We start from the raw sequence: 12192 nt of genomic DNA on the forward strand, positions 1-12192 counted from the left end.
AACTTTCTCTGCCCCCACAGGTAGGGGGAGTTACCAGCGGAAAATATCCCTTCGCTTCTCGGAGGCCAAAAGAGAAGGGCACCGAGACCCACCCTGGCCACAGGAGGGGGCGCAGGTTCCCTTCCGGATCAGGGGCTGCAGTCTGAAGGGCAAGGGCAGCTCAGTGAATAAATGAATGCTGCTGAGCAATGTTTAACCCAGGACTCCAAGACACCAGCTGGTAATAGTGCTGCAGACCTCCTGATTCTGCCCCAGGCTGTAAAACAGTTCACTGGCCCAGAACATGGATCCGTGGGGAAATTTAAAGCGCCGCTGAAATAGTAGATGTCACCATCTTCGTCCGCACTATTGGTATTACTACCATTCCGGTTTCTTCTTTTGCTGAAAGTGGATTCGTTCCTGGCACAGGAATGATAGCAACCTTACACCGAGCATTACTCGGCGCCAGGCATTGTTCTTAATTGTCTTAGTGCTCAGCCGCGAGCGGTGGGAGGGAGCTGGGCTCGCCGGGGCGTGCAGTTCTCGCTGCGCCCGCTGGGTGGCGCAGGCGCCGCACTTTGTCCGGAGCCGGGTGCCGGAGGCCGCGGGGCTGACCTCGAGGGCGCCATCGGCAACCGCGGACCCAGGCGCCCCAGCCTGGACCTGGGCGGGCCGCTGCGGCCTCATCCTGGCTCTGGTTCCTTCTCTTTGCTTTCCAGAAACTTTTCTACTTCGGGATTCGCATCTCACAGAGCAGGCTCCAAGGCCACGGGTTTGGCCACAGACGGACTGGAAGGGGATAAGGATGAGAGCGGGGTGGGGGGTGGGGCGGCTCTTGCAGAGTAAAGTGAGGAGGCAAGGATGGTCACTGGTCAAGGCCAGGTCAGCGGTCAGCCGCCTTGGTTTGATATTTAACCAGCTTGCTGCGTCCTGATCTTGGTGATCTCTTGCAGATGCTGCAGAGGGAGTGGGAGGTGAGGGGAGGCTCTCCCCGGTAAAGGGAACCAAGCGTGGAGGTGGGGGATGGAGAAGTGGAGAGGAATGGGACCCAGGCCCGCTGGAATGGAGTGGGGGCCTCTCGCCGCCCCCTTCCCTCCCCCTCCCCTTTCCCCACCAAGGTGCAGTTGCTTGGCGTCTTCTCTGGAATTTCTGATTCCTGTGGGAACCAGCCCTCTCTCCCTACTTCTGACTTGACCCTTCTTCCACACCTGGGCGGTTAACCATTTGCCCAATTCGAACTTGGTTTTCTACTTGTGAGAAGAGAAGCAGGTGAGACGCGAGGCGCTGGGGCTTCCCATGAACACTGTCAGGGGAAGCCAGGAAGTGGACCCAGCGACATGCCTCTGAGGATTTATGGACACCTTGGGAGTATGCGCCTTAGGACACAAAACCGCCTTCTGCTTCTTGGGCACATCCACACAACACCCAGGATGCTTCTCCACACACAGTAGGGACCTGGTGTTTAGTGTCTGACCCTGTAAAAGGAGCTGGCGAGCAACATCAGAATAACAAGCCCCTGGGCTGTTGGTATAAAAATGCAGATTCCACTTTCTCATTCTTAAAGGTTCTAGTTCGGGAAGACAAGGATGGAGCCCAGGAATTTGCATTGTTAACAAATACCCCAAGAGACTCCGAGGCGCGGTGGGTTGGCCACACTTGGAGAAATATCAGCCAACGCTTTTAGGTACTATTGTGGGAGGATGAGAAGCTTGGAGGCAGCTGTCCCTCGCTCCTTTCCGTGCATCGCTCAGGCTTGGTGCGGCTGCAGGCTCCTATAGCATTTTGTTCCTTGCCCGCAGCTTTGTCAGCTTTCCCGTGCCTGGGTTTCTTTCTTTCCTTACCTCACTGGAGTGTTGAGCCTGATTATTTCGGAAGGTAAGCGCTTCGTTAATATCAACCTAGACTTTTAGGAAATCTCAAACAGTTGTGCAGCACTGGATAAATTCTGTAATAAATGAAAATTTCATTTTCTAGTCATTCTTTTTTTTTTTAATAATTTTATTTATTTATTTCTTTTTCCCCAAAGCCCCAGTAGATAGTTGTATGTCATAGCTGCACATCCTTCTAGTTGCTGTATGTGGGACGCGGCCTCAGCATGGCCGGAGAAGCGGTGCGTCGGTGCGCGCCCGGGATCCAAACCCGGGCCGCCAGCAGTGGAGCGCTTGCACTTAACCGGTAAGCCAGGGGGCCGGCCCTTTCTAGTCATTCTTATAGAACTTTCTGCAACCACTTCATTTTCTTTTCTTAAATGGAGAAGTTCTGATTTGACCCAAAACCACCCCCACCACTCCCACGCCCAGTTCTCTGAGCCTCCTGAAGTTCAGGTCTCAAGGCCGTCAATCACGATTTCTGTAATTCTTTAGACTTCTCGTGGAATTAGAGGAGCAGATTTTTTTTTTTTTGAAGGAAAAAAATTAGAGGGGGCTGGCCCCATGGCATAGCGGTTAAGTGCGAGCACTCCGCGGCTGGCGGCCCTGGTTCGGATCCCAGGCGGCCACTGACGTATCGCTTGTCAGGCCGTGCTGAGGCGGTGTCCCACATAAAGTGGAGGAAGATGGGCATGGATGTTAGCTCAGGGCCAGTCTTCCTCAGCAAAAAAAAAAGGAGAGGATTGGCATGGATGTTAGCTTAGGGCTGACCTTCCTCACAAAAAAAAAAGAAAAAAGAAAAAAAATTAGAAAATGCCTAAATTTTTTTCTCTACTGGAAGAACTTAAGGTAAGTGTACTTCTCTGTGCTTTATTTTCCCTCACAGCTCGACCTTCTGTCATAAAAACAGAAGGTTGGCAGACAAATTATACTGAGAGTCCTCAGTTGGGTATTTTATTGTTGCATTTTTAGGAGCAGTGTTTTATAATTGCCCTGATAATACAGGGGATATTTGTGGGAGTGAGTCAACAACACCTTCCCTGCTGGTGTCTGCCCTCCAGTGACCCCGTGGGATGGATACACAGCACAGGAGGGATCATCTCGGATCATGAATAAGATGGAGGGCCTAGTGCTGGCGCCAGGAAGCCTTCAGAGACAGAAAGCAGTAGTGGGGCTAGACAGGCCCGTTGTTTTGGTACTTCCCGCGAGAAGTGAGAGGTGGAAAATGGTCTCTTTACCTTCCCAGCAAATACAGGGCCTTGCTCAGAATTTCCTCTGACTTCGCGTTCACAAGACACTGGCTGCCCAATTCCACAGAGTCAGATCAAGAGAGAGACTTCAAGAGAGTTCAGGAGAATGCATGTTCTCTCGACTCTGAGGGCAGATGGATTCGCATGAGGTAAGAGAACTCGGGGAGGGTCATAACTGAGCTCCAGATGCATCTAGAACCCTTCGGAAGGCTGGGGGGTACATTACAGACACCTTCTAAAAATTGCAGTTTGAAGTTAATTTTGGTAATATTTTTCCAATATTTAATGGGGCTTCAGGAAAGAGATAATACATTTCCTTCTTTGTTTGAAGAGTGCTAAACTTGCTGAAATCCTCTCTGCTACAGAAACAGCAGTTCAGCTTTATTTGCTCATGACAGAGAACTTGCTCTGCAGCAGCCAAGGGCTGCCTGGGACCCCCACCCCAGGACCACATAGAGGGACTAGAACAGGGCACACCCAGATCCTCCAGGCAGCTACTGGTTCCAGGACACTGGCTCTTCAAGGTTTACTTTGTCCACCTAAGTGCCAGGTGTGCCATTTCCACTTCTGTGATTTTCCCATTCTCCCTGAGAGGTGTCCATGTTAGTGCCGTTGACAGATGAAGAAAGCAAGGCTGAGGGAGGCTGATGGACTGGCCACCCTACAGAATGTGGTGGTGCCCACCTGGGCATCCTGGGTGCCTTGAACATCAAGGGCTCAGTAAGTGCGTATGCAATGAAGGACAGAAGAGGGGCTCAGGGATCAAGCCCAGTTATTATGAGTCACAGTCCAAATTCTTTCCACTTCATCACAGTTTCTGTAGTCAAAAAGGCAGGATAGTCACCTTCAGCTTTTTCATTGAAGACCCAAGAAACCTGCCTCCCTACCTTCTCGGTTTTAATTCCAGAGTTGCGTAAGCCAGTTATCATTCTGTGCCCTAAACCGAAGAATAAACTCTCCAGTTATAAACATAAACGTTACAAAGGACAAGCTCTGGCCCACAGGGAAGACAAGTAGCTACAGGCCAGCTACACGGAGCCTTGGGATTTATGTCCTAAGTCACCACCAGGGCGTCCCAGGATGGCATTTTAAGAAACAGAGAAAACTAAAATGTTCCCGCTCTGATTCGTTACTTGTCATAACACCAAGCAAGTGACTGAGGGGACAACTCTGGGCCGAATTTGGGAGGCCAGGAGGAAAGTGCCTGGGTTGTGTCAACACAATCCAAAGCAGCCTGGTTCAGACAAAACATTTTGCTTCTGAAACTTCTGAAACCTTCTCAGCCCTTGACTGGTGGAGCTCATCTAAACATTTTAGAAACCATTGAAGCACACACGGTGGAGGCCGGGAGAGGGAGTGGTGGTCTTTAAGGAGCTTGTTTTCATTTTGAGGGCCACAGAAAAATGAGATGGGCAGAAAACTGAGGTCTTGCCAGAATGGTTTTCCTGACAAAACCTTAAAGAAAATAATGTCCAAGAAAATATGTGCTATGACTGTCAATGACGTGAAGAGAAAGACCATCACAAATTCTAACAGAAAGTATAACGGACAGGTGTTCCCTACTTCATCTGGGACCTGGTTCAGGTCCTCCCTCCTCCAGGGAGGCTCTTGCAGCAACACTGGCTGAGCTCTTTCCCTTCTTTAACCTCATCTAATGTGTTTATAATGTGTCGAATACAGCACAGCGTTCAAAACAGCCCACCCTTATATTTGGCTGAACTCCTTTCTCCAATACCCACTTTGGGGTCAGGGACTGCAACTTTATGAGAAGAATGATAATCCCTAGTAAGCACTGCCTTTGGATCCAGGCAAGAGGAATCCTGGCCCTGGCATAGCATTTTCAAGGGATAAGCCCGCATCCTCCCTTCTAGAACATTCTCCAGGTACCCAGGGCCCATGTTGCCAGCCCATGGAATGGCCAGGGGGCAGCTATTTGTAGGGAGCCTGCTTGAACACAGAGCTGGGTGTCCATGTGCCAGTATACGAGAGCTTTCATGGCACTGGAACCTGGTGGGAAGAGAAGGGGTTGGCGGCAGGCTGGGCACCAGGGACCATCTCCCTGTGCCACCATGTTCTAGTATGGAGTTCCCAGGAGGCCAAGAATTCTGCATTTGAGCTGGACTTTCCAGCCTCGTGTTGCTCTGAGGAACTTCAAAGGCAGTGAGATCAGGGCACCTCATGGGCAGAGGGTGCCTGGCATGGTGTGGGAGGGGCGAGGAGAGGTCTCCCAGCGTAAAGAATGCAGGCTCCCATTGGATCTCTTCTTCCAGGCCCCACAAGTGTTGGAAGCAGCCTGGGTGTGTCCTGGCGAGCTCAGTCCCCGAGAGCAGTTCCGTTTTCATCTTGCTGTTGCTATCACCTGTCTGGAGCCAAGAAACGAGTCACCAAAATAATGAAATGCCTAGCTAAGCTTAAAAACAAAACAATGTGAACTTTCTAAATACATAAGTTATGAAAAACAAAGTGGAAACTGCAGGTCCCCATAATGAATTCAAAGACTCTGTTCCAAGATGGAAATAATGTTAAACAAGGGAGTTGAAGGCAAAGGGGGTGGTTAGGAGAGAAAGAGGAATGACATTGAACTGAGAATACACCAAGGCTCCGTCTCACAAGATGTGCATTATTTGTAGTACACATTCTACTGATTTAAAACACAGTATAACTTCATCCTTTTAGATGACAGTAACTTAAAATGTGGATAAATATTACGTGATTAGACTATACTGACATTCTCTTCTATTCTACTTTAAAGATTTACCATGAAAACTCAGCAAACAGACTAGAGTGCAAGGAAAATGTTAGTTTTAACTAAGAAATCAGCTCTTTAAGGGACTTTAGCACAATAATTTTTGGTACGGGTATGGCACTGTGAATTATAAATGAGTCATCCATTCTTTGAAGGAGGCCCAACAGGACCTCTTCTTGGAAGGACTTGGGGAGCATTCTGAGTTGTTGAAAGGTAGTGAACTGCATTTCGTCATCATAAAGCAATAATTACTAAGTCTTGTTAAGCCTAACAAGAGCAGGTAACACCTGTTAGACGTTTGCTTCATGCTAAGCTCTTGGTTGAGTGCTTTCCAAGCATTCAGCCTCACAACAGACCTGTGAAGTATTGGGCACTAGTATTTCTTTTTTTTTATTTTATTTTTTTTGGTGTGAGGAAGATCAGCCCTGAGCTAACATCCATGCTAATCTTCCTCTTTTTGCTGAGGAAGACCGGCTCTGAGCTAACATCTATTGCCAATCCTCCTCCTTTTTTTTTTTTTTTCCCCAAAGCCCCAGTAGATAGTTGTATGTCACAGTTGCACATCCTTCTAGTTGCTGTATGTGGGACGCAGCCTCAGCATGGCCGGAGAAGTGGTGTGTCGGTGTGCGCCCGGGATCCGTACCCGGGCCGCCAGTAGCGGAGCGCACGCACTTAACTGCTAAGCCACGGGGCCGGCCCTTGGGCACTAGTATTATGGCCATTTTACAGATGAGGAAACTGAGGCACTTGGAGGCCCAAACTACCCAGCTAAATACTGGGGAAACGAAGACAGGTACAACAGGCTCTCTGCCTTTAAGAAGTTTACTATCTAGTATTTTTTTAATGCTGTAAATTTTCTGATTTTAATAAGTTCAGACCAGCTTCATCTTTTTTTTTTTTTTTTTTTTGGTGAAGAAGATCAGCCCTGAGCTAACATCCGTGCTAATCCTCCTCTTTTTGCTGAGGAAGACCAGCTCTGAGCTAACGTCTATTGCCAATCCTCCTCCTTTTTTTTTCCCCAAAGCCCCAGTAGATAGTCGTATGTCATAGTTGCACATCTTTCTAGTTGCTGTATGTGGGACGGAGCCTCAGCATGGCTGGAGAAGCGGTGCGTTGGTGTGCGCCCGGGATCCAAACCAGGCCGCCAGTAGCAGAGCGCGTGCACTTAACCGCTAAGCCATGGGCTGGCCCCCAGCTTCATCTTTTAACTGATCTGAATTTGGTGGATTTCACTAAAATAAATGGTGTGAAATATTTTTCCAACCAATTAACTGTTGTCATGGATTATAATAGGAATGAGGAGAAAACTGGCTTGTGGAATATCCAGTCCACACTTGGGAATCGACCGCCTGAAGAACATTCTTATTTCCAGATTTGTTATGCCTGAACAATGACAGAAACAGCGGTGATTTTATAACAAAACCTCAGGGAAGCTATTAACAAGTTGGCATTTCTAATTCACGTAGAAATGCTCATTTTATTTATCTGAGAGTTGTAGCAATGGTGTTCATTTAATTAAGAATCAGGTACTGTGGAAGGGCACTATTGTGAAGTTCCTTATATTTCAGACAAATATGAATGCAAATGCAAAAGATAATTGGTTAAGTATCTAAATGTCAGCTTATTTTCCTTTGAACCTCTCATTTTACATGGTTTGAGAGCCATTTAACAAAGGAATTATATAAAAACGTTGTGTCATTTTATAAGATTTTTTATGGCAAATTCATGTAACAGTAACTAGTACTAGGCTCATAAAGAGCCAAAAAGAAAAGTGCCTCCAAATTTTGACAATAACTAAGGAAACTCTGTCTGTGTATAGAAGGCAGGTGAAGATCTAGTAGCTTTTTCAAATGCAAAGACAGCGTTAGCATATTCTAACCTCTGTGACAGGCATTATAAAACTAAAATGGTGAGAAAGCAGGTTTGAATGAGAAAGAATCTGAGAAAAGCAGAGAATGGAAATCAGGGGGAAACTGGAAGGAGACCAAAAACATTGGAAAAGGTGATAGAGAGCGCCCACGATTGGTGGCTGGCACCACACCTTCACCTGGAAATGTTGCTCACCTGTCTAAGCCACCAGGTCTGGTTATTTCATGGATCCAAGTGCTCCAGGTGGGTGTGCCATGTCCATGGCCCAGCCTTCCTAAGCCGCCTCACCTCAAGGTCTGGATTCATTTGTTCCCAGTAAGCATTTGCTGAGCACTAATTATGTGCCAGGCACTGGGCTCAGTCAGGGAACACACCTATGAACAAGGACAGCAGGTCCCTGGCCTCAAGAGCTGACATTCTGGTCAGAGGAGACAGTCTGTAAACTGTAGATAAAGAATTGTGAGAATTGCAGATGGCGATTTGTGCTGTGAAGAAAATAAAGAAATGTAAGGGGACGGAGTGTGATGGAGAGACAGGAGAGCTATTTAAATAAGTGATTTGAAGGCCTCTCTGAGGTCGTGATATCTTAGCAGGGAAGGAGCCAGCCATGAGAAGTTCCAGGGGGAGAGCACTCCAGAGTGAGTACAAAGGCCCTGGGGTAGGAAGGAGTTTGATGCATTTGAGGACGAGCAAGAAGGTACCGATATAGCTCAAGTGTAGAAGAGGAGAAAGTAGGAGATGAGGTTGGAGAAGTTACAGAGGCTGGATCCTGTGGCCTTCTTGGCCGTGGCCAAACTCTCAGATTCTCTTCTAAGTGGAATGGGAAGTCACTGGAAGATCTTAAGTAGGGAAGTGATAACATCAATTTACATTTTTCAAATATCGCTCTGACTAATCTGTGGAGACTGGGTTATAGGAAGATGAGAGTAAGGAGGTGAGTGAAGGGAGTGACCGATCATAGCATCCATCTTCTTCCCACAGGGATGAGCACTGGAACGGGTCTGTGACCCTGCTGGGGGCTGAAGCCTGTCCATGAAATGTTTCTGTGGAAGTTAGAAGATTCTCTCTCCTCTCTTTGGAATTGAGCTAAAACCTCTGCCCCTTGGAGGAGCCAGAGAAAGTGAAGAGGGGCCGAGAGAGGGATGGGCAGCCACAAGGCCACACCTGCAGTCCCTGAGGTCCCAGGGCTGCCAGGCTTCCTCCAGCTCTCCCTTCAGTTCCAGAGATCTTAGCTGAGGGAGTTCTAACAAATGCGTGGAGGACAGGGGCGGAAAGCAGACGGCCAGGGAGGAGTGGAGAAAGAATGGGGGGGCGGGGGGACCCTGGCCTTGGAACTGGACGTGGGTGGGATCTGAGAGGAGGGAAGCAGAGATCGCGTGAGCTCTGGCCCAAAGATCTCAAGCAGAGAGGACTCTGTGACCCTGGCAAGAGGACGACTGCGTGTTTTCTGTCGAAACATCCAAGTTACTCATTTTCCCAGGTGACACTGCAGCTGTGGGACCTGTGAACAGTCCCACAGTAACTGCTAACAATGCTGAGTTTTAAAAAGCTCAGAATGGTGTTTAAACAAACAAAGAAATGAGAAAACCAACAAGGGCAGTGCCTTAGTATGTATAACACACGGGGCAAAGCAAAATTAATTTACAAGGATTCTCTTAAAATATAGAGAAAGAAGATCCTGAACATTTTCTACAAATTCTAATGGAAATTAATAAAGATGAGCAAAATATCACAAATATTGTCTTTGTTCTGTGTGGTGTCTTCATTATTTTATTGTAGTGAATGATAAGTATTTACAAAGGTTCTTATAGCTTCTCTCTTGCTACAACCCAAAACTTTCCAATAAGGGTTTAAGTTTCTTAATTACAAATTGTCCGTCCCATGAAGATGTGGTACACACACACACACACACACACACACACACACACACACAGTGGAATACTACATAGCCATAAAAAAGACAAAATTGTGCCAGCCTTTGGTGAAGTGGGAGAAATGTCCTCCCCATAAGGCCTCTAAAAAGTGCTGCTGTGCCCTGTGTGTGCTCGTGTGCATGAGTGCATGTGTGCGTGTGTTAGCAAAGTTCAGTGCAATAGCACTTCCAGATTTTACTTCCAGCTCCCTCTCTCGCTGGGTGCTGGTTCATGGGTCAGGGCCAGGCATCAATTTGGGGTCAAATACCAACCTTTCCTCAGCCTTCACTGAGGTTTGCAGTCCTCACTAGTCAAGCCTGTCCAGTCTCCTGTCTTATGAAGGGTCCTTTCCCAGGCCAGGCAGCACCCCAGTCCCTCAGGTAGGAGACTTGAGGTGGGCCAGTCCCACCAGTTCACCTGATGTAGCAGACACACCCACCCCCATCCCACCCCCAGCCCAGCGCCTAAACCAAGGGGGTGAGATGAGCAAATCTGTGTGTAAGATTCAACCGGCAGCCAAGGAAAAGATGATTTAGCCTGCAGCAGAATCTCCTGGAGCGCTTGTTAAAAATAGACTCCTGGGCCTTACTGGGATAGTCTCATTCACTAGGCCAGGGGCAGGGCCTGAGGGTCTGCATTTTAAAATTGTGCACCGGTCCCGCCCCCACCCCATGATTCTGATGTATTGACTGTCGGACCATCCGAGAGACTGGATTGGAGGGAAGCAAGCTGGAGGTCAGTGTGACCTTGCGTCATGCGTGAGAGAAGGCAAAGGCATGATTGCACCGGGCGCCACCAGAGAGGAAGGGGAGGAGATGGACTCCGGGGACAGAGTAGGGAGCAGCGTTCTAGAAGACAAGCTCTGCCTGGATGCGGGAGGAAGGGAGGCGGCGGGGTGGGGGGTGTGGGGGAAGGCTGCTCCCCGGTCTGCGTTCAAGCCCGGTCCTGCTTTTCCAGGAGAAGCAGCTCTCACACATCAGGGGAGGGGTCCTGGGCTCCCTTCCCTCCTGCTGGCTCCCCTGGCTCTGCTCCTCTGACAGCACCTTTCTCCTTGGGGACAAGCCACATCCTCGGAACACTCAGGTTACAGCTGTGCCCTGGCCCCAAAGGCAGCCTCTCCATGGCCCTGCCTGATAAAGTTACGAAATGCGCGTTGTGACAGATTTCTGGAGTAGGACAGCGAGTGGAAACGATGGCCGATCCCAAATGTTGTCTTTTAAGCCGCACACACACCTAGTGATACAACCGCACCTGACATGTCCCGAGCCCTTCTCTTCCGGGGATTTAAAAATGCCTGGACTCCACATGGGCTTCATGACCCTGGGACTTTTTTTTTAAATGAGGTACACAATGGATTGTCACATACCAGTGTAAAAGCTATTTTTCTTTTTCATCTATTTATTATTAAGTAGGGGGAACACCAATCTCGTTTTATAGACATTGATCATTTCTGGATGTAAATGGCTCACTCATTTTAGAGACTCCACCTTGAAGCTGCTCTTTTCATTGAGAGTTGTCCCTTTTATATTAATGAAGTCCGCATCCCTGTGGGTGGGACCCGTGGGCCTTAGCAAACCATTTTACCCAGAGAACCTCACCTGAGAAATGGACCTTCTGCTGGCTTTGTGTTCATCCAAAACACCTGGCTTAGGGCTCTGCCCAGAATAGCAGCCTCGTCCACTGCTAACCCGCCCGGTGGATCCAGCTTCACCCAGGGAAGGGGTCCTGTGCCTTCATCCAAAGACTTCATAGAGATTATGGGATCCTTCCACAGATGAGGTAGGAAATGGGAATTTGGGTCAAAGGATTATCTTAACTCCCTAGAAAAAAGTATCTGAGGCAAAGTTTGTGTTAAGGCTTAATTGGGAGGTGCAGTATGGAGGCAGTGGGCGTGAGAGGAGGGAAAGCAAAGAGAAGGTGGTGTGTTATCAGCCAGCTACAACTTCACAGAGGAAGGCCGCCTTCAGCTTGGCCACACAGGATGTCTTCCAGACGGGCCAAGTGGATCCACCACACTCCAGAGCAGAAGAGGAGGGAAAGGAATTTATCTGCTGGCTCCTTGCTGTCTGTTGTCTTTCACCGGTCAAAGTTGTCTCCATGGCGTGTTAGTTCCCCCACAGTTCTGAGCTGCGTTCCCTCGCCTCTCCAAGTGGTCACTGGTGAAGCCAGCCCTCACACCACACATTTCATTTATTCAGATTTGGCCTGGCATCAGGCACCATGAAAAACATTGGGAAGCCCAGTGTTCACCCAGGGGTATTAGGAGCAGGAGCTGAGGCCAGAGGACACGTGGGGCCGAGCAGACCTGGGAGACACTCAAACTGGGTTTGGTTCAGTGATAGACAAGGAGTCGGGGATTTTAAAAGAGGAAGTTATTCTTTTGCCTTCTCACCAAACCTGTGGCCCCGCTAGACCTCCAAATGCCATTTAGCGTTTTCCTTAAACTCGAATCTGTCTTATCAGCATATGACAATAAAAAGGAAAATCCTAGAGAAGTTGTGGGGGAAAAAATTCATATGTCCTCACTTCACAAACTACCCCACCTCATTTTTCTGCCATGCTCTAAT

The 12192-nt window shown here is 48.5% G+C and overlaps 1 long non-coding RNA gene across 1 annotated transcript; it reads left to right on the forward strand.

Annotated features, from left to right (window-relative positions):
* Positions 1–614: 614 nt before the first annotated feature.
* LOC147917760 (uncharacterized) lies at positions 615–9441 on the forward strand. The gene is made up of 4 exons (XR_015554084.1): positions 615–1663; positions 1779–2154; positions 3094–3246; positions 8694–9441. It is a non-coding gene; the product is annotated as an uncharacterized LOC147917760 (long non-coding RNA).
* Positions 9442–12192: the final 2751 nt, after the last annotated feature.

Source organism: Ceratotherium simum, chromosome 2 (genome assembly GCF_057802395.1).
Source record: "Ceratotherium simum simum isolate JZ-2026a chromosome 2, ASM5780239v1, whole genome shotgun sequence".
NCBI classification, from domain to species: domain Eukaryota; kingdom Metazoa; phylum Chordata; class Mammalia; order Perissodactyla; family Rhinocerotidae; genus Ceratotherium; species Ceratotherium simum.